This window comes from Choloepus didactylus, chromosome 2 (assembly GCF_015220235.1).
Source record: "Choloepus didactylus isolate mChoDid1 chromosome 2, mChoDid1.pri, whole genome shotgun sequence".
In the NCBI taxonomy this organism is placed as follows: domain Eukaryota; kingdom Metazoa; phylum Chordata; class Mammalia; order Pilosa; family Megalonychidae; genus Choloepus; species Choloepus didactylus.
In genome coordinates this window covers 230,245,514-230,263,159 of record NC_051308.1, presented here as the reverse complement: position 1 = coordinate 230,263,159, position 17,646 = coordinate 230,245,514, and the positions used below count along the sequence as shown (strand labels likewise).

The following is a 17,646-nucleotide window of genomic DNA, read 5'->3' as shown; positions in this document are numbered from 1 at the left end:
TTCTCAGCCCCTTATCTTTAAAATGTGGATAGCAGACTCCATCCGTAGAGAGGTTTTGTGAATATAAACGAGAAAGCATTTGTCAAGTGCTAAGCACACAGTAATGACCAGTAAAGGTTAGTGCCCTCCTCCTCCTTTCCTCACCTTTTTCCTGCAAGTATCTTTTCCTCTCCCAGCCCCTCTACTCCTCCTCTTCTACTAACTAAAACCACATTTTAAAATGTTAACTATTGAAAATATTCATATACTGATTTAATTGTAGATCAGTGTACTCCAAAACACAGACCATCAGTTTAATTTCACATATGTAATTTTTGAGGATTTTATGCTTTCCTAGAAGTCTTGTACTTCATAGCTTAACAGTTGAGATTGAAAGTACTTATCAAAACCATCTAAAAATGAAGCCTTGAGAATGGCTCTTTTCTGTCATTATTCCAGGACTTTGGCAGAATCCCTTTACCCAGTCTCTGGCCACAGAACTTCAAAGAGCAGGTCCCCTTCTCTCTGCCTCCTCTCATGTCTGGCTCGCCTCTGCATTGTCAGTCTTGCCAACAGCACCTATTACCAGCAAGCGGTTGCCCTTACTCAAGGGCATAAACCGCAAACAAAATCACTGACACAATTCAGAAGCTTTGACAGACTGACTTTTGGAGCAGCCAAAATGGAAAATGTTGTGATTATTCATGCAAATGGCAGGTCAGCCCATTCTCCTTAAAAACTGGAGCATTTAAAAGATACCAGCAGCCCACTTCAAGGGCTACTCCCCGGCTTGCCAGCGACCACCAGCAGTGTGGAGGGACCTGGAGAGAGGGCACGTGGACAAGGAAGGGGGAGGCAGCGGGTCAGAACCTGAAGAATACCTAAATTCAGAGGACAGGAGGAAGAAGAGGAGCTAGCAAAGCAAACAGGACAAATGTTGAGAAAAGTAGGCGAACCAGGAGAGTGGCATTTCAAGGAAACCCAGGGTGCAGGGAAATGAAGAAGGGCTCTTCAGCAGTGCCTGCTACCACTGATCCCCAGCATTTACTTTCCCTGCCTGTTTACTAGGTGCCAGGCTCTATTCAAAGTGCAGGACTTAACGTTATCTCAATTGCCACAAGCCAATGAGATAGATACTACTATTATGCTCATATTACAAACAAGGAAGCGGAGGTACTAAAAATCCTAAGTTTTCACCTCTGTAAGTGGTGGTGCCAGGACGTGCATCCAGGCCATGTGGCTCTAGAGCCCACATGCTTAACCACACTTCTCTACTGTCTCCTACTGGCAGGATGCAGGCTTATGCAACAAATGCTGGGGCACTAGAATATGGAGATTTCCACTGAATGTACATATTGAAAGCTGGATGCCCTAAGAAACAGATCGTGAGACAGAGGTGTGTACATTGTAGAAAGTTTGTTGGAGAGTGCTCTTCAGAGCATGCCTGGGGGGGAGTGAAGGCAGCAGGAGAAATAGAACCCAGATGCAGTCACAACAAAAGCCTCGGCGGATCCAACTGGCAGCCTGGAGCTGGGATGGCCCTGCAGAGTTTCCCTGCTCTGAGGCAAGGAGGCTGGGCCGTGATCTCCTACCCCCATTCACCCCCTCCCCTACTACTGCCTCATCCCTACCCTCAACTTGCCCCCCAAGTCCCCAGCATGACTTTAGGCAAGGCAGCTCTCTTTAGCTGAGGGCAAATCCTGGAGGGGGCTCAGCTGAGAGCTGCCAGGCACTAGCGTTGCCAGCCCAGAGGCTGCAGGAATGAGTGCGCAGTCCCAAAAGGGGAGAGGTCTGGGCAGCTCAATCAGAGTCCACTGGAAAATTCTACACCTCAAAGGAAGGAGTGGTTTACTAGCACAGTATCTGACAGGGCCAGGGGCAAGTGTCTGCATCTGCATCCCAGCTCAGTCACTAGTTGTAGAAGCTTCATAATTTCTTTAACTTCTCTGCATCTCCATGCTTTCATCTGTAAAATAAAAATACAGTATATTTTATAGGGTTGTTGAGGAACTATACATAGTAATGAATATAAAAACCGTGCTACTGAATCAGCATTTCCTCACCAGCTTTGTAGAGCTGGAATACATGCCCTAAAGAAGGAATATGGCAAAGAAAAGCTAAGCTAAAAGGGGGTTGCTATAAATTCGTAAAGGACAGACTCATAAGAAGCCATTAAGGGCCATACAACTTTATCCATTCGAGGTACGTGTCATGAAGGACAACTGCTTCCTCCTGTCGAGGGCCCTTCCTGTACTGGGGGCCAAAACATAGCATCAGGGGACAGACCCTGAGTCTTCCATAGTCACCCTATCCTGACATTCCAAAGTAGAGGAAAGCTGTTTCCACAAACAGAGACAGAAAATGCCATCCTGGAAAGAATGGAGGCCTCATCAATGTCAGAGGCTGTGATGCTCTCTCTTGATGGAGTAGCAACAGGCAGAAAGCCCAAATATTTCTTAAAGAAAAAATTCCGCCAGACTACAAACCACAGTTCGTTGGAGAATATAATCAGCTACAAATGGTTGAGACACTCTTAATATGTGGAAGATATTCCCCCCACCTAGCCCAAACACATGGTGTCTCAACCCATGTCCTTAAGGAGATTACATCAGTTTGGGCAGGGTGGGGCTGGGAGAGAGGGAGAATGTAAGGTAGCGTACACTGCCAAACTGAGGAGACGAAGGGGAAAGAGAAAACCTTCACCTAATAAGCAGCCAGCATACTGCTAGGCACTTGGGCATTAACTCATTTCATCTTCAAAATAACCCTGTGAGTGGGTATTAGCATCATCCCCATTTCTCAGATTAGAAAACTGAGGCACAAAACGGTAAGTATCTTCCCAAGTTTACTGTGCTAAGTAATTTAATAATTGGGGTTTGAACTCAGGCTGGGGATCTTTCCACCACTCCAGTGGCTGTAGATGTTCTCTAAGAGGACGGTGTGTGCCAGTCAAGGACCTCTGCTTTCCTGGGACAGCCTCTGGTCCTGCTACCTTCCTATCACCTCCACTCCCCACGCCAGGCCAAGCCAGTAGCAGTTCGAGCAGGGAGGCAGCCATGAGGGCTGCCACAGCTCAGCATCATCTGCCCATCAGCTAGGCTCAGGACTGGGACCTGCAAGGACCCCCTCCTGCCCAATTCTAGGCAACTGGAATCCCATCCCCCACCCCAAGGGTGTCAAGGGTCTCTCAGGCTGGTGAGGATCTCAGCAACTCCACGAGTTCCATGACCATGAACTTGTAACAACTGACGCAGGCAATCACAAACTGCTCCTTGGCTGGCCCCATCCTCCAGAAACACATTTCTCTTGTGTTTCCTTGAGAAAGTCTTCATTTCTAACCCTATCTTTTCCCACTTACTATCCAACCTTGGGTGAATCACATGACCACTCCAAGCCTCAGCCTCCTCTGTAAAATTGGGTAACAACTCCCAGCAGGCTTATCACACAGTAGCATCTCCCTCAGCGGGAAACAGACCCATGAAATGATTTAGGTGGTGTGTGGACGGGAATTAAAGAACAAGGAGTCATAAGTGGGAAAGTTATTCTTTCTCCAGCTCCCTTGTCCAGTAAAGGTAGAAGAAAGCATCTGTTTGGTGCCAGTGTGTGCCTTTCACGTCTCTCCAGCATTCATCTCCCCTTTTAATAGGGAACAGGTCTCATGAGGGTCCACTGCTTTCTCCTGCTGCAAATTGAGAGCAGCGCTGGGTTCTAATTGTATTTATTTTCCTGGTCATCTTCTATTTATGGCAAATGATGCTGGGCTTCATTTACAATAGTGGAAAAGAAACTTTCCTTTTGAAACACATTTACTTAAGTAATAATGTGAGTCAGTAGTATATGGAAATAGCAAAAATTGTGTAGACAGAATACATAGGTGAACACTGTTAAAAAGCTTAGAGGGAGTACGTGCTGATTGCCTAGCACAAATCTAGCATATAGCAGGTACTCGATAGATAACTGGCTACCATATTCTAAGTTTTTACTATTAGTCTTGGGGTTTAATTGCACAGCTCATTGCCAGAGTACCCAAGAGCTCCAAGTTCTTTTTCACGAAGCTCTGGCATTAACACAGCATCCTTTCTAATAAAGGGGGACAGGAAGAAAAGGAAGTCGATTAAAAGATTTGAATTCACAGCCCAGTTCCACTACTTACCAGCTGTATAAACTTTGGCAAGTCAAGTAACCTGGTCAAGTTCAAACTCTCCATGACAATAGCTCCCTTTTGTTAAGCACTTATTACATGCCAAGGCCCTGTGTGAAGGGCTTTACATCACCATCTTGTTTAAATCTCACAACACCCCTGTGGAGGGGGTATTATTATCTTCATTATACTGAAGTTAAGCTCAGAAAGGCCCTTTGAGGTACATCAGGTCACATAGCTGGTGAATGGCATTCAGCGTTTGATCCAGGTCTTTCTGACTTCCCATCTACCTTGCAGAGTTGATGTGAGGATTAAAAGATACAGTGGAGAGAATGTGTCTTCTGCACAATAGGCACTTGATAAATGGCCGCACCACAATAGGTCCAGAACATTCATGGCCCAGGCACAAAATGAATGTTATTTTCTCAAACTGAATTCCAGGGATGCATAGGAGAGAAGGAGGAGGACCCAGCAGCAGATTAGGAGGAATCAAGTCAGTGAACATCCAGCTTTTAGCATTTGCAGCAGGACTAGAACTTGCACTACCCTGGCGATTTGCCTTGAAGAAAGATAGCTAATGAGGATGAGCCAGGGTGGGTGTACAATAGCACATCTGCTCCTGCCAAACAGGTTTTCAGTTCAAATGCTCAAGGCTGACAAAGAGCTTTTGGGGGAAGAATTACCCACATCCAACCCACAACAGGGGCCAACACTGCAAAGTGCAGGCAGCAGAGTGCTGAGAAGCTAGAGAGGCTGAGAACCCTGTACCCCAAAAGAGCAGCCACAAATGCAAACACAGTGCAGTTGAAAAGGAAATGGGAGACTGGAATGATTCACGCTGTTGTTTTACTTGAAAAAGCCATTCCCAAAGGTATAGAACTGCCCTGCTGGACAAAGATCTAAATGAAAAATAAGTTGCAGACTGCTGGCCCCACACTTCAAGGCTTGCACTGTACAATCAATCACATTCATTACTATGAGGTTAAATGCTTAAGAAAGTAAAATGCTTACATAAAGGAAAACACACACACACACACACACACACACACACACACACACACACACACCGTAAAAAGAATGCCTTAAAACTTCTACACACTGGTGATCGTTTTCCAATTTTCCTGCAAACTAGGCTCAGAGAGGGAGAAAACACACAGTTCATTTGAGTGAGCATCCAGCTGAAGTAGAGGGGACCTTGAAACAGGTCTGGGAAAGCAAAGAGTTGCTGACAGGAAGCCTAGTGTTTCTCTCTACTTTGTTAGGGAAGGAACGTCTGAGCGTCTTCATGGGAAGGGGAGAGGAGAGAGAATTGGATGACTGGAGGTTCTGTGTTGGAGATAAAGGAAAAAGATGGTTTCACAAACACATTCATGAAATGGCCCCATTCATTTTGAAAAGCATGAGCTGACGGACGTTGATTGCACTGGTTTGTGTGTGTATTACGCAAATGAGTCCAAAGGGGACAGATAATTCTTGGGAGTCACCACCTGTCATATTCTAGTACTTTGCACTTCGAGAAGGGTTAAGAATGGCTGCCTTAGTCCTTAAAATACCTGAGTGGGAGGCAACAGTCTTGAACACCATTATTCCAGATTTGACTCATTGCGGGTAACATTAATTTCCCATTTACAAAAACGGCTCTCTGACACATGATAGATCCCGTTTATTCAATTTACCACCTACATTTCTGTCAGATGTTACTGATGTTCAGAAGCTCCGCAAATACTAGTCTTCCCCACACACTCAGGAAAGCTATGCTCTCTCAATCACAGCTTTTAAATCATTGCATTCAGAGGCGGGGCAAGATGGCAGACTGGTGAGCTGTAAGTTCTAGTTACTCCTCCAGGAAAGTAGGTAAAAAGCCAGGAACTGCGTGGACTGGACACCACAGAGCAATCTGTCTTTGGGCATACTTCATACAACACTCATGAAAATGTCGAACTGCTGAGATCAGCGAAATCTGTAAGTTTTTTGCGGCCAGGGGACCCGCGCCCCTCCCTGCCAGGCTCAGTCCCGTGGGAGGAGGGGCTGCCAGCTCCGGGAAGGAGAAGGGAGAACTGCAGTGGTAGCCCTTCTCGGAAACTCATTCTACTGATTTATACTCCAACCATAGATAGACTGAGACCAGACACCAGAGAATCTGAGAGCTGCCAGCCCAGCAGAGAGGAGACAGGCATAGAAAAAAAAAAAAATAACACGAAAAACTCCAAAATAAAAGCAGAGGATTTTTGGAGTTCTGGTGAACACAGAAAGGGGAAGGGCGGAGCTCAGGCCTTGAGGCGCATATGCAAATCCCGAAGAAAAGCTGATCTCTCTGCCCTGTGGACCTTTCCTTAATGGCCCTGGTTGCTTTGTCTATTAGCATTTCAATAACCCATTAGATCTCTGAGGAGGGCCCTTTTTTTTTTTTTAATCCTTTTTTCTTTTTCTAAAACAATTACTCTAAGAAGCCCAATACAGAAAGGTTCAAAGAATTACAATTTGGGCACGTCAAGTCAAGAGCAGAACTAAGAGAGCTCTGAGACAAAAGGCAATAATCCAGTGGCTGAGAAAATTCACTAAACACCACAACTTCCCAAGAAAAGGGGGGTGTCCGCTCACAGCCACCATCCTGGTGGACAGGAAACACTCCTGCCCATCGCCAGCCCCATAGCCCAGAGCTACCCCAGACAACCCAGTGTGACGGAAATGCTTCAAATAACAGGCACACACCACAAAACTGGGCGTGGACATTAGCCTTCCCTGCAACCTCAGCTGATTGTCCCAGAGCTGGGAAGGTGGAGCAGTGTGAATTAACAAAGCCCCATTCAGCCATCATTTGAGCAGACTGGGAGCCTCCCTACACAGCCCAGCAGCCCAGAACTGCCCTGGGGTGACGGCACTCACCTGTGACATAGCACAGTCATCCCTCAACAGAGGACCCGGGGTGCACAGCCTGGAAGAGGGGCCCACTTGCAAGTCTCAGGAGCCATACGCCAATACCAAAGACTTGTGGGTCAGTGGCAGAGACAAACTGTGGCAGGACTGAACTGAAGGATTAGACTATTGCAGCAGCTTTAAAACTCTAGGATCATCAGGGAGATTTGATTGTTAGGGCCAACCCCCCTCCCCGACTGCCCAGAAACACGCCGCACATACAGGGCAGGCAACACCAACTACACACGCAAGCTTGGTACACCAATTGGGCCCCACAAGACTCACTCCCCCACTCACCAAAAAGGCTAAGCAGGGGAGAACTGGCTTGTGGAGAACAGGTGGCTCGTGGACGCCACCTGCTGGTTAGTTAGAGAAAGTGTACTCCACGAAGCTGTAGATCTGATAAATTAGAGATAAGGACTTCAACTGGTCTACAAACCCTAAAAGAACCCTATCAAGTTCAGCAAATGCCACGAGGCCAAAAACAACAGAAAATTATAAAGCATATGAAAAAAACAGACGATATGGATAACCCAAGCCCAAGCACCCAAATCAAAAGACCAGAAGAGACACAGCACCTAGAGCAGCTACTCAAAGAACTAAAGATGAACAATGAGACCATAGTACGGGATATGAAGGAAATCAAGAAGACTCTAGAAGAGCATAAAGAAGACATTGCAAGACTAAATAAAAAAATGGATGATCTTATGGAAATTAAAGAAACTGTTGACCAAATTAAAAAGATTCTGGACACTCATAGTACAAGACTAGAGGAAGTTGAACAACGAATCAGTGACCTCGAAGATGACAGAATGGAAAATGAAATCATAAAAGAAAGAATGGGGAAAAAAATTGAAAAAATCGAAATGGACCTCAGGGATATGATAGATAATATGAAACGTCCAAATATAAGACTCATTGGTGTCCCAGAAGGGGAAGAAAAGGGTAAAGGTCTAGGAAGAGTATTCAAAGAAATTGTTGGGGAAAACTTTCCAAATCTTCTAAACAACATAAATACACAAATCATAAATGCTCAGCGAAATCCAAATAGAATAAATCCAAATAAACCCACTCCGAGACATATACTGATCACACTGTCAAACACAGAAGAGAAGGAGCAAGTTCTGAAAGCAGCAAGAGAAAAGCAATTCACCACATACAAAGGAAACAGCATAAGACTAAGTAGTGACTACTCAGCAGCCACCATGGAGGCAAGAAGGCAGTGGCACGATATATTTAAAATTCTGAGTGAGAAAAATTTCCAGCCAAGAATACTTTATCCAGCAAAGCTCTCTTTCAAATTTGAGGGAGAGCTTAAATTTTTCACAGACAAACAAATGCTGAGAGAATTTGCTAACAAGAGACCTGCCCTACTGGAGATACTAAAGGGAGCCCTACAGACAGAGAAACAAAGAAAGGACAGACAGACTTGGAGAAAGGTTCAGTACTAAAGAGATTCGGTATGGGTACAATAAAGGATATTAATAGAGAGAGGGAAAAATATGGCAAACATAAACCAAAGGATAAGATGGCCGATTTAAGAAATGCCTTCACGGTTTTAACGTTGAATGTAAATGGATTAAACTCCCCAATTAAAAGATATAGATTCGCAGAATGGATCCAAAAAAATGAACCATCAATATGTTGCATACAAGAGACTCATCTTAGACACAGGGACACAAAGAAACTGAAAGTGAAAGGATGGAAAAAAATATTTCATGCAAGCTACAGCCAAAAGAAAGCAGGTGTAGCAATATTAATCTCAGATAAAATAGACTTCAAATGCAGGGATGTTTTGAGAGACAAAGAAGGCCACTACATACTAATAAAAGGGGCAATTCAGCAAGAAGAAATAACAATCGTAAATGTCTTAAATCATTGCATTCAGTGTTTGTCTCAATCACGTTAAATAAATAGACAGTCCATGAACGGTTAAAATAAGAGCCTTAAAAGTCCTGGCGGGAGAAAAAAAATATAACAAAGTATGTCAGTGCCTCAGATGACAATCCTACCACAGGGCACTCCCTATACCAGCTAATACCCCTCTCAGCCAAGGCCACAAGAAAATGATTTATCAGCCTCCTTACCATTAGATATTTAATGCCCTCTTGGTTCTAACGAGGTTTTTGGAAATTTGAAAGTTTAATGCCAAGCTAGCCCTCACTAGAAGACAGAAAATGACTTAGAAGCCACATTCCCTTCTCTGCAGTAGAAGAAATGACCACAGGCAAAAGGTGAATAAACATTATACAGATTACTTTATACCCACTTTCCTCAAGCTTCTCCATCTTAAATTATAAGAGTAAGGACTATAGTATTTTTTGGTCTAGTTAAAAAATTCAATAAAGCTATGTTGTGTTTTATACTAATGTACCTCTTGGTACTGTTGTAGAATGAGGTTGGTTGTTTTTGTTTTGTTTTGTTTTGTTTTGTTTTGTTTTGTTTTTTTGACAAGCCCACATTTAAAGGATGCAAGATAAATTGAAGACAATATTTATACATCTGCCAAGGGTTGTCTGTCTCTTTATTAAGAGATTTACAGTATCCTACTCTTTTTCTCTCCTTTTTCTTCCTTTACTGTTGTTGTGATATTATTTGTGCAATAAATGAAAATCAGGAGAAAACCAAAAAAAATTATGTTTTTTTAACCCATTTTTTTTAAATAACAAATTCAAAAAGAACGAAATCCTCATCAGCCTAGACAGATGAACAATGCTGCCAAGCTAGCAACCTTTCTCTCCCTACACAGCAATGAGAAAGGTCTTCTTAAATGACAAAATGTGACCAACTTACAATGAAATAGGTGTAGTCTCTTAACACATCTTTTACCAATCATAATTCCTTCTTCCCCTTCTGAATTATCTCCATAGAGAAACTTAAGTAGATCCATGGGGACCTTTGGCAAGCAGACCACTGAAAAAGGTGCTTTGATGGCTCCAAAAAACTGAGTGGCAGAGTCTGATCCTCCCAGTACTGCAAGAAACAGAAGAATAGCAAGACTGCTTCCAGCAGTGGTCTCTCTCGGTTCTAATCTACTCCAAACACTGCCAGGCTGGCCTTCTTTCCTGTCATGAACATTTGTTGGTTTGGGGCTCAGCTTCCAAGTACATTGCTTCTAGCAACGATCCATTTTCATTTGGAAAGTCACTCTTCTCCTGCTCTCATTCAACATGGTTTGGTTGGGGTTGACCTCACCCTGAGCTAAGGAAGGGGAACTGTGAACTTGAACTAGGTTGAAGCCACTCAGCACACTGCATTCCTCTGGTAACAAATGCTGGTCTTGAGATGGACATACGACCCAAACCAAGCTGTCCCAGCCATCTAGGCTCCATTCCAGAATTGCTCTTAGGCCACTGGGAAAGCCAATGTTCTCTTTCCACCTAGACCACAAGACTAGAAGTCTGGAAAGACACAATCCTGGAGCAGCTACAACTATCCTGTCGCCACGAGGGGAAAGCATGTCTGAGATTGAAGCCATCCAAAGGATGTAGAGGAGAGAAATACACCATTTGAGTTGCTCAATCAAGCCATGCCTAAAGTTGGTATTCCCCTGGACTTTCTAGTTTTATAAGTCAATAAATTTCCTTTTGCTCTAGCCTATTTGGGGTGGATTTTTCTTTCAGTGGCAACTGAGAACCCCAACAGATTTCTTTCTCATGCCACTGATTGGCAAACATTACCCCCCAAGCTCAAAAACTACCAATAGCTCCCTATTGTCTTCAGAATAAAGTTTAAATTCCTTAGCCCGGCTCTCAACACCATCCACAGATGGCCTCACCTTACTTCCCCACCTTTATTTTTAATGGCTCCTTATATGAAACTCTTCCTCTGTCGAACTGGCATCATAAGAAGGTATAATAAGGGAACATAATCTAAATAGCAGGGGGCAGGGGAGGCCGCCCTGAAAAAGTGGCATTTAAGCAGCATCCTGAAGGTTGAGTAAAGGCAAAGGAGTAGAGAAGGGAGGAGGAAGTTCTGGGAAATGAAATAGGATGTGCAAAGTCCCTGAAGTGGTAAAGAATCCAGCACCACCATTGCACAGAGGAGGCCACATTGGACGGAAGGTGGCAATCACATGGTGAGCAGCAGGAGCTGGGGTTAAAGAAATCAGCAGGGACAAATCATACAGAAGTCATAGGGCTTGGAGATAACTCTGAACCTTAATCTATGAGCAAGTCATCAGAGGATATTCAGCAGGGAAGTGGCCTAACCAGACGTGCCAGTTTGGATGTATTAAGTCCCCCAAAACGCCATGCTCTTTGATGCAATCTTGCAGACGTATTAGTGTCGATTAGGTTGGAATCCTTTTGTTTCCATTGAGATGTGACTCACTCAGCTGTGAGTGAAACATTTGATTGGATAATTTCCATGGAGATATGGACCCCACCCTTTCAGGGTGGCTCTTAATTAAATCACTGGAGTCTATATAAGCAGCTCAGACAGAAGGAGCTTGCTGCTGCAGCCTAGAGAGGAATGACCTGGGAAAAAGCCCTTTTGAAACCAGAACTCCAGAGCAGACACCAGCCATGTGCCTTCCCAGCTAACAGAAGTTTTCTGGATGCCATTGGCCATCCTCCAATGAAGTTACCCAATTGTTGATGCCTTAACTTGGACACTTTATGGCCTTCAGACTAACTGTGTAACCAAATAAAATCCCTTTATAAAAGCCAATCCATTTCTGGTATTTTGCATAACGGCAGTATTAGCAAATCAGAACAGATTTTAGTACCAGGAATGGGGTGCTGCTGAGTTCACAAATACCAAACATGTTGGAATGGCTTTTTAAATGGATAAGGGGAAGATTATGGAAGAGAGCTTGATAGAAAAGGCCTTAGATGGAAATGATAAATGTGTTTTTGCAAACTGGAAGGAAGATGATCCTTGTTTTAAAGCGGCAGAGAATTTGGCAAAATTCTATCCTGGTGTTGGATGGAAGGCACAATTTGAAAGCAAAAAGCTGGGATACTTAGCTGAGGAGATCTCCAGACTATGTGTGGAGAATATAGCCTGGCTTCTCCTTGCGGCTTATAGTAAAATGTGACAGGACAGAGATAAGCTGAGAAATGAACTCTTGGATACAAAGGAAACTGATAGTTTGCAAAATTCTGGGCTTCCAAAAAGTGAGACCCCAGAGGCTACAGACCCATGTGAGGATTTAACCAAACATGGAACCCGACCACCATTTCAGTACAAGCCAGAATTGGAGATGGAGTTATCCAGAAAGGATTTGTGGAAAGTCCTATTGTCTGATGGTTTTGACCCCTGTAAACTGCATGCCAAGCCTACAGAATTTTTGCAAAATCTGTATAAGCAGAACCACTGCTGGTCTGGACTGAGGGGACACAAAGGAACAAACTGAAAGAAACGTTTCTTCAAAGACAGAGTCGTGGAGACTGAGGTCTGGAGTCAAGTGGTTTCAGGCAGGGAAAGCAGTGTGGCCCATGCACATGGAAAGCATGAGTTTGCCCCAGAGGCAGAGGGTGGGCCTACTGCTTCGAAGCTCTGGAAAAGTGCTGCCATCCCAAGCCTCAGAGAGGGTAGAGCACATTCCCTGGGGATTGGGAAGAGCCTGGCCACCAGCCCATTGTTCAGAGAGGGGAGAGCTGTTGCCCCAGAGAGGCAGAGTCTGGGTGGCACCCTGATGCTTGAGGAGGGTGGGGCTGAGAAGAAGGTGTTCTCTTCAATATGTAGATATGTTGGAGCACTCACCCCAGCATTTGAAGAGAAAACGGCTACCGCATAAGCCTTTGGAAAGGGTTGGATTCCTGCTCTCTGAAGCCCCAAGGATGCAACGTCATTTTAGAAATGACACTCAGACTTTGAAATCTAATGAAGTTTCTCCTGCAGGTTTTAGGAATTGTTTTGGTTCTGTGAACTCTGTTTTCCTTTCAATTTCTCCCCATGGCAATGGTAATGTTTATCCCATGACTGTCTCTCCTTTGTACATGGGAAGCAGATAACTTGTTCTGAGTTTCACAGGCCCATAGCTAGAGAGGAATTTTGCTTTAGGACAAGTCCACACACGTAACTGATTTTGATAGGATCTTGTATTTACTTATTGTTATTGAAATGATTTAAGTTTTTGTGATATTGTGATGGGATGAATGTATTTTATATATGGAAAAATCATGTCATTTTGGGGTCCAGGGGGTGGAATGTGCCGGTTTGGATGTATTATGTCCCCCAAAACGCCATGCTCTTTGATGCAATCTTATGCAGGCAGACGTATTAGTGTTGATTAGGTTGGAATCTTTTGAGTGTTTCCACGGAGATGTGACTCAGTCAACTGTGAGTGAAATGTTTGATTGGATAATTTCCATGGAGATATGGACCCTGCCCATTCAGGGTGGCTCTTAATTAAATCACTGGAGTCCTATATAAGAAGCTCAGACAGAAGGAGCTTGCTGCTGCAGCCTAGAGAGGAATGTCCTGGGAGAAAGCCCTTTTGAAACCAGAACTCCAGAGCAGACACCAGCCATGTGCCTTCCCAGCTAATAAACGTTTTCTGGATGCCACTGGCCAACCTCCAGTGAAGGTACCTGATTGCTGATGCCTTATATTGGACACTTCATGGCCTTAAGACAGTAACTGTGTAACCAAATAAATCCCCTTTATAAAAGCCAATCCATTTCTGGTATTTTGCATAATGGCAGAATTAACAAACCGGAACACCAGACTTATACTTAAAAAGATCACTCTGGTTGCCATGTGGGAAATGGATTAGAGTTGAGAGAGACTGCAGTTACAGTGGCACAGGGGACAGACGATGTTAGCTTGAACTTTGGTGATATCAGTGGAGATGGAGAACTAGATGGATTTCAGCTCTATTCTGAAGGTAGAAGCCATTAAGACTTAGTGACTCACTGCCTGTTGGTGGGAGGATATGAGACAGGAATACCATGAGGATGATTCCTGGCTTCAGTCACTGGATGAAGATGGGGAATAGTGGACATAGAGCAGGGTTGGAGGAAAAGGAGGACTGTTTGAGATAAATTTAATTTGAAGTAGCTGTGGACTAACTGCATTTGTTAAGCAGACACTTGGATAAATGGATTTGAAGTTTACTAGAGATGTCTAGACTGAAGATATAAACTTGGGAGTCACTGGCATGCAGAGGGACTTTAAGCCACAGGGCTGGATGAGTTCACCCAAGCAGAGTGTAAAAGAAAAAGATGATCTAGACTCTATCATAGAGAACTCCAGTTTTTAGAGGTTTAGTTATTGAAGTAGAGGCAACACAGACAAGAGAGAGTTGTCCCTAGCATTCCACCTAGACTGAAATTTCTTGTAAATAGGAATTCTTTCTCCTATTTCTATGAGAAGACAATACTTTGAACTTCATAGGTGTTATAAAAATACTCACTGTGGATTACACCAAATAGTGGATGGAGTATTGGGCTGAGAATCAGAACACATGTATTCTAAAATTTTGATTCTGAGAGAACGGGAAAACCTTCAGTACACATAATTTAACTGGATGTGGCAGGCCCTCATTTACTCAGTAGTATTAAACAGGACCTACACATGCACAAACACTGTATAGGGCAAGGAATAGAAAATATAAAGGGGTGGAGGGAAGGAGAGAAAGATGCTTCCCAGCTTGTTTAAGCATCTTATTTAATGCCTTACCACATGCATTTGGGTAATAATCCTGCAAAAAGTGGGTTTTACAAGTTATAGCTGAAGAAACTGAGGTTTACAAAGTTTCACTCACATAGCCAATAAACCGTGGGACCAGAATTCGAACTCAAGCCTGTTTATCTTCCAAACCTGTGCTTTTTCATCAAACCCCAACCCTTACTCATAATCTTATAACGAAAGTCAACTAACAATGAAAAGTGGTCTATGACTAAATGTCAAGATTAGCACTGTGGGCTATGAACACTACATTTAAGGAAAGAAAAGATCAGTATGATACAGATGGTAAGGAAGGTCGGAGGAGTGGCAGAAACTTGAAGTAAGGATAAGAAAGCTTAAGGGTTAAGCTTAAGGAATGCAGGCCGATGGGACAGGACAACAAATCCTAAAGCCACAATTCCACATGAGAAGCAAAGACAATACTCAAAAATTCTCCTTTGATATGCTTCACACAAGTCCTTCAAGAATATGTTCCCAGAATCAGATGCCATGTCTGTGATGATGGGTATTGCACCAGGGCAGGTAAAGCACTTAAATTCTTTTTCGTGACAACTGTAGGTCTGGGAAAGCACATAACTTTGGCTCTAAAGTTACAGCTCAGTAAAAGACATGATGCCAATCATGAGTAAACTAAAACGATCAATGGCTTTAATAAAAGAAGGGAGGTTGTCTGTGAAACCGCAATTTAGTCCAAGTTTAACTCTACTGGTATCAGATTCCCCTCTACATTCTTTCCCCTCAATACTGTAAGCTACTTGAGAGTAATGACCATATCTTTTATTTTCTCATGTCTTGAGGTTTGGCACAGTGCCTTGTCCATGTTAATTATTGCATAAATGTGTGTTAAAGGACTTGAAAATAAATATTACATGTCCACAAATGGAACACAACTTTGTGAATGAAAAGAGGAAGCAATGAGGATGCCAAGGTTTTTTTGCTACTACTGGGTTTTTATCAACCAATACCGGAAGGAAGGGAAGCAGAAGCCAAATGTTCCATTTTCAATATAAACAATTTTCAATCTCCCAAATTAATTAGTAAATTTAAATAAACTCCAAACCTGCCAGAGAACTACACTTAAAGCAGCTACAAATTACCAACTTGTTTTGATCTCTCTGAAAGAATATCAAAGGATACTGCATGGCACAAGCAATATCATAATCATCTATTCACGTTGAGCCAATCCTATTCTCAACTCTTCCAGTGACCAATTGGAGCTATTTGTAAGAAATCTGGCCAAGGAGGGTGGGGTGACCTGAGGCCAGGAAACAGCAAAGGCTGACCTCTTTTTGATTAAAAAAAAAAAAAAATCTACAATTATATGATGCTCAGGCTGTCCATAAGCGCTTACATTTAAAACATGCTGAAAAGCATGCCAAGTGCTTTCATTTTCATCATCTCATTTATTTCCCCAGAATAATCATGTGAATAAGCAGCACTTAGCAGAGGGCCTCTTAAGAGCGCAATCAGAATTTGCTGAATGATCAAAAGCAGGGCCTTTCACAGATGAGGAACCCAAGCTCAAAGGAGTAAAAGCTATCTAAGCTCTCTCCAGGGCTCCCAGAGGGGAGAGGGCTCAGTGTGCCCATCTGTAAAATGTGCGCGTGGGCTCAGATGATGATCCCGAAGGACCTGTCCATTCGAGTACAGGTAATGACAAGTTCTACGCCGTCACCTGCGGGATCCAGGGCCGTCAGCTCTTCCCGCGCTGAGCACCGTTGCGGGTTATCGTCACCCAAACCTGCTCTTGGTACCCTCGCTCCCGCCCTCCCGGCCCTCCGTGTCGCGTCCGGCCCCGCGGACCACTCGCCCGCCGCCTCCCCTCGCCCACCTGGACGGCCAACGTCCGGCAGGTGGGAGGAGGGCGGCGCGACCCTCGGACTACCGGGCTCACATGTTATCGACGGGTGCGCGCCCAGGATCTAGCGCTAAGCCACCGCGCCTGCGCAGGAGTCGCCTCCATTCCTGCCCGAGTGGGAACCCGAGCATTCGACTTCTGTTCCGGAGCCAAACTGTCCGGGCCACCCTTGAAGTTGCTGAGCGTTTGTTTCTGGATCTCTGGATTGGAGGCTACCCAGAGCCCGGGCTCTGTCCCCTAACCCTGAAGAAGAAGAGCAGTCTCCATAACAGAGAGACCTTTAGATTACCATTACAAACTGCTCGTTAGAGAAAGGGAGTGAAAATCTCAGCAAAATGATAGCACCTGGAAAGACGGTGTGGTGGAGAGTCAGACTGCCTGAATTCAAATCCCCGCTCCATCAGTACTTAGGTGACCTTGAGCTCACTTTCTTCATCTGTAAATGTAGGGTTTAATGTGCTAGTAAATGTAAATCACCAACACCAGAACAATGCCTAAGCATTATATAAGTGCAAAGTGTTGGAGGTTTTTTCCCAAATATTCTACTGGACAATCATGTTATCAACATACTCTTGAAGTAGCCTTTTTTATATTGCCATCATATGATTACAAGATTTGTCCTCCACTCTCCTCCTAATTACCAAGAAGTTCCAACACCCCTTCTCATCTGCTGACCACAAAGCATTTTTCCAAGGGGGTCTTAAGTTGTATATAAGAGAAAGCCTACAATTCTGATGTGTTAGGAAACTAAGGTGTAGTTGTCTCCCAGTATGTGGCTGTTGAGGGCTCTCTCAATATTTCTTTCCTTCCTGCATATTTTCAATTAGCAAAAAAAGCTCTACTTTCACTTCTGAGCCTGTGTTCTTACTTCCAAAATACTTGTAGTAGATTGCAAAAGAATCCTTCATCCCTGTGTGCATTCCCTTTTGCAATGTCTCTTTCCTGCTTTTCCCCTCAGGAGACAGAGTCCATTTCTCCACCCTCTTGCATCTGGGCTGGCCTTGTGACATGCTTTGACCAATGGAATTGAACAGAAATGTCATTGTGGAAGTTCTGAGCCTAGACCTCAGAGGTCTTGTAACTTCTGCTCTCTTCCTCTTTTGCTGCTAGGGTG

The 17,646-nt window shown here is 43.9% G+C and overlaps 1 long non-coding RNA gene across 2 annotated transcripts in view; it reads right to left on the bottom strand.

The window, feature by feature from the left end:
• Positions 1-16,586, bottom strand: part of LOC119527846 — a 77,682-nt gene extending 61,096 nt beyond the window's left edge. Inside the window, exon 1 of one of the 2 annotated variants that reach the window (XR_005215486.1) lies at positions 16,506-16,586. This is a non-coding gene — a long non-coding RNA (uncharacterized LOC119527846). Of the gene's footprint in view, positions 1-16,349; positions 16,450-16,505 lie in introns of those variants that run through there. The other variant, XR_005215487.1, reaches the window with a different exon arrangement.
• Positions 16,587-17,646: the final 1,060 nt, after the last annotated feature.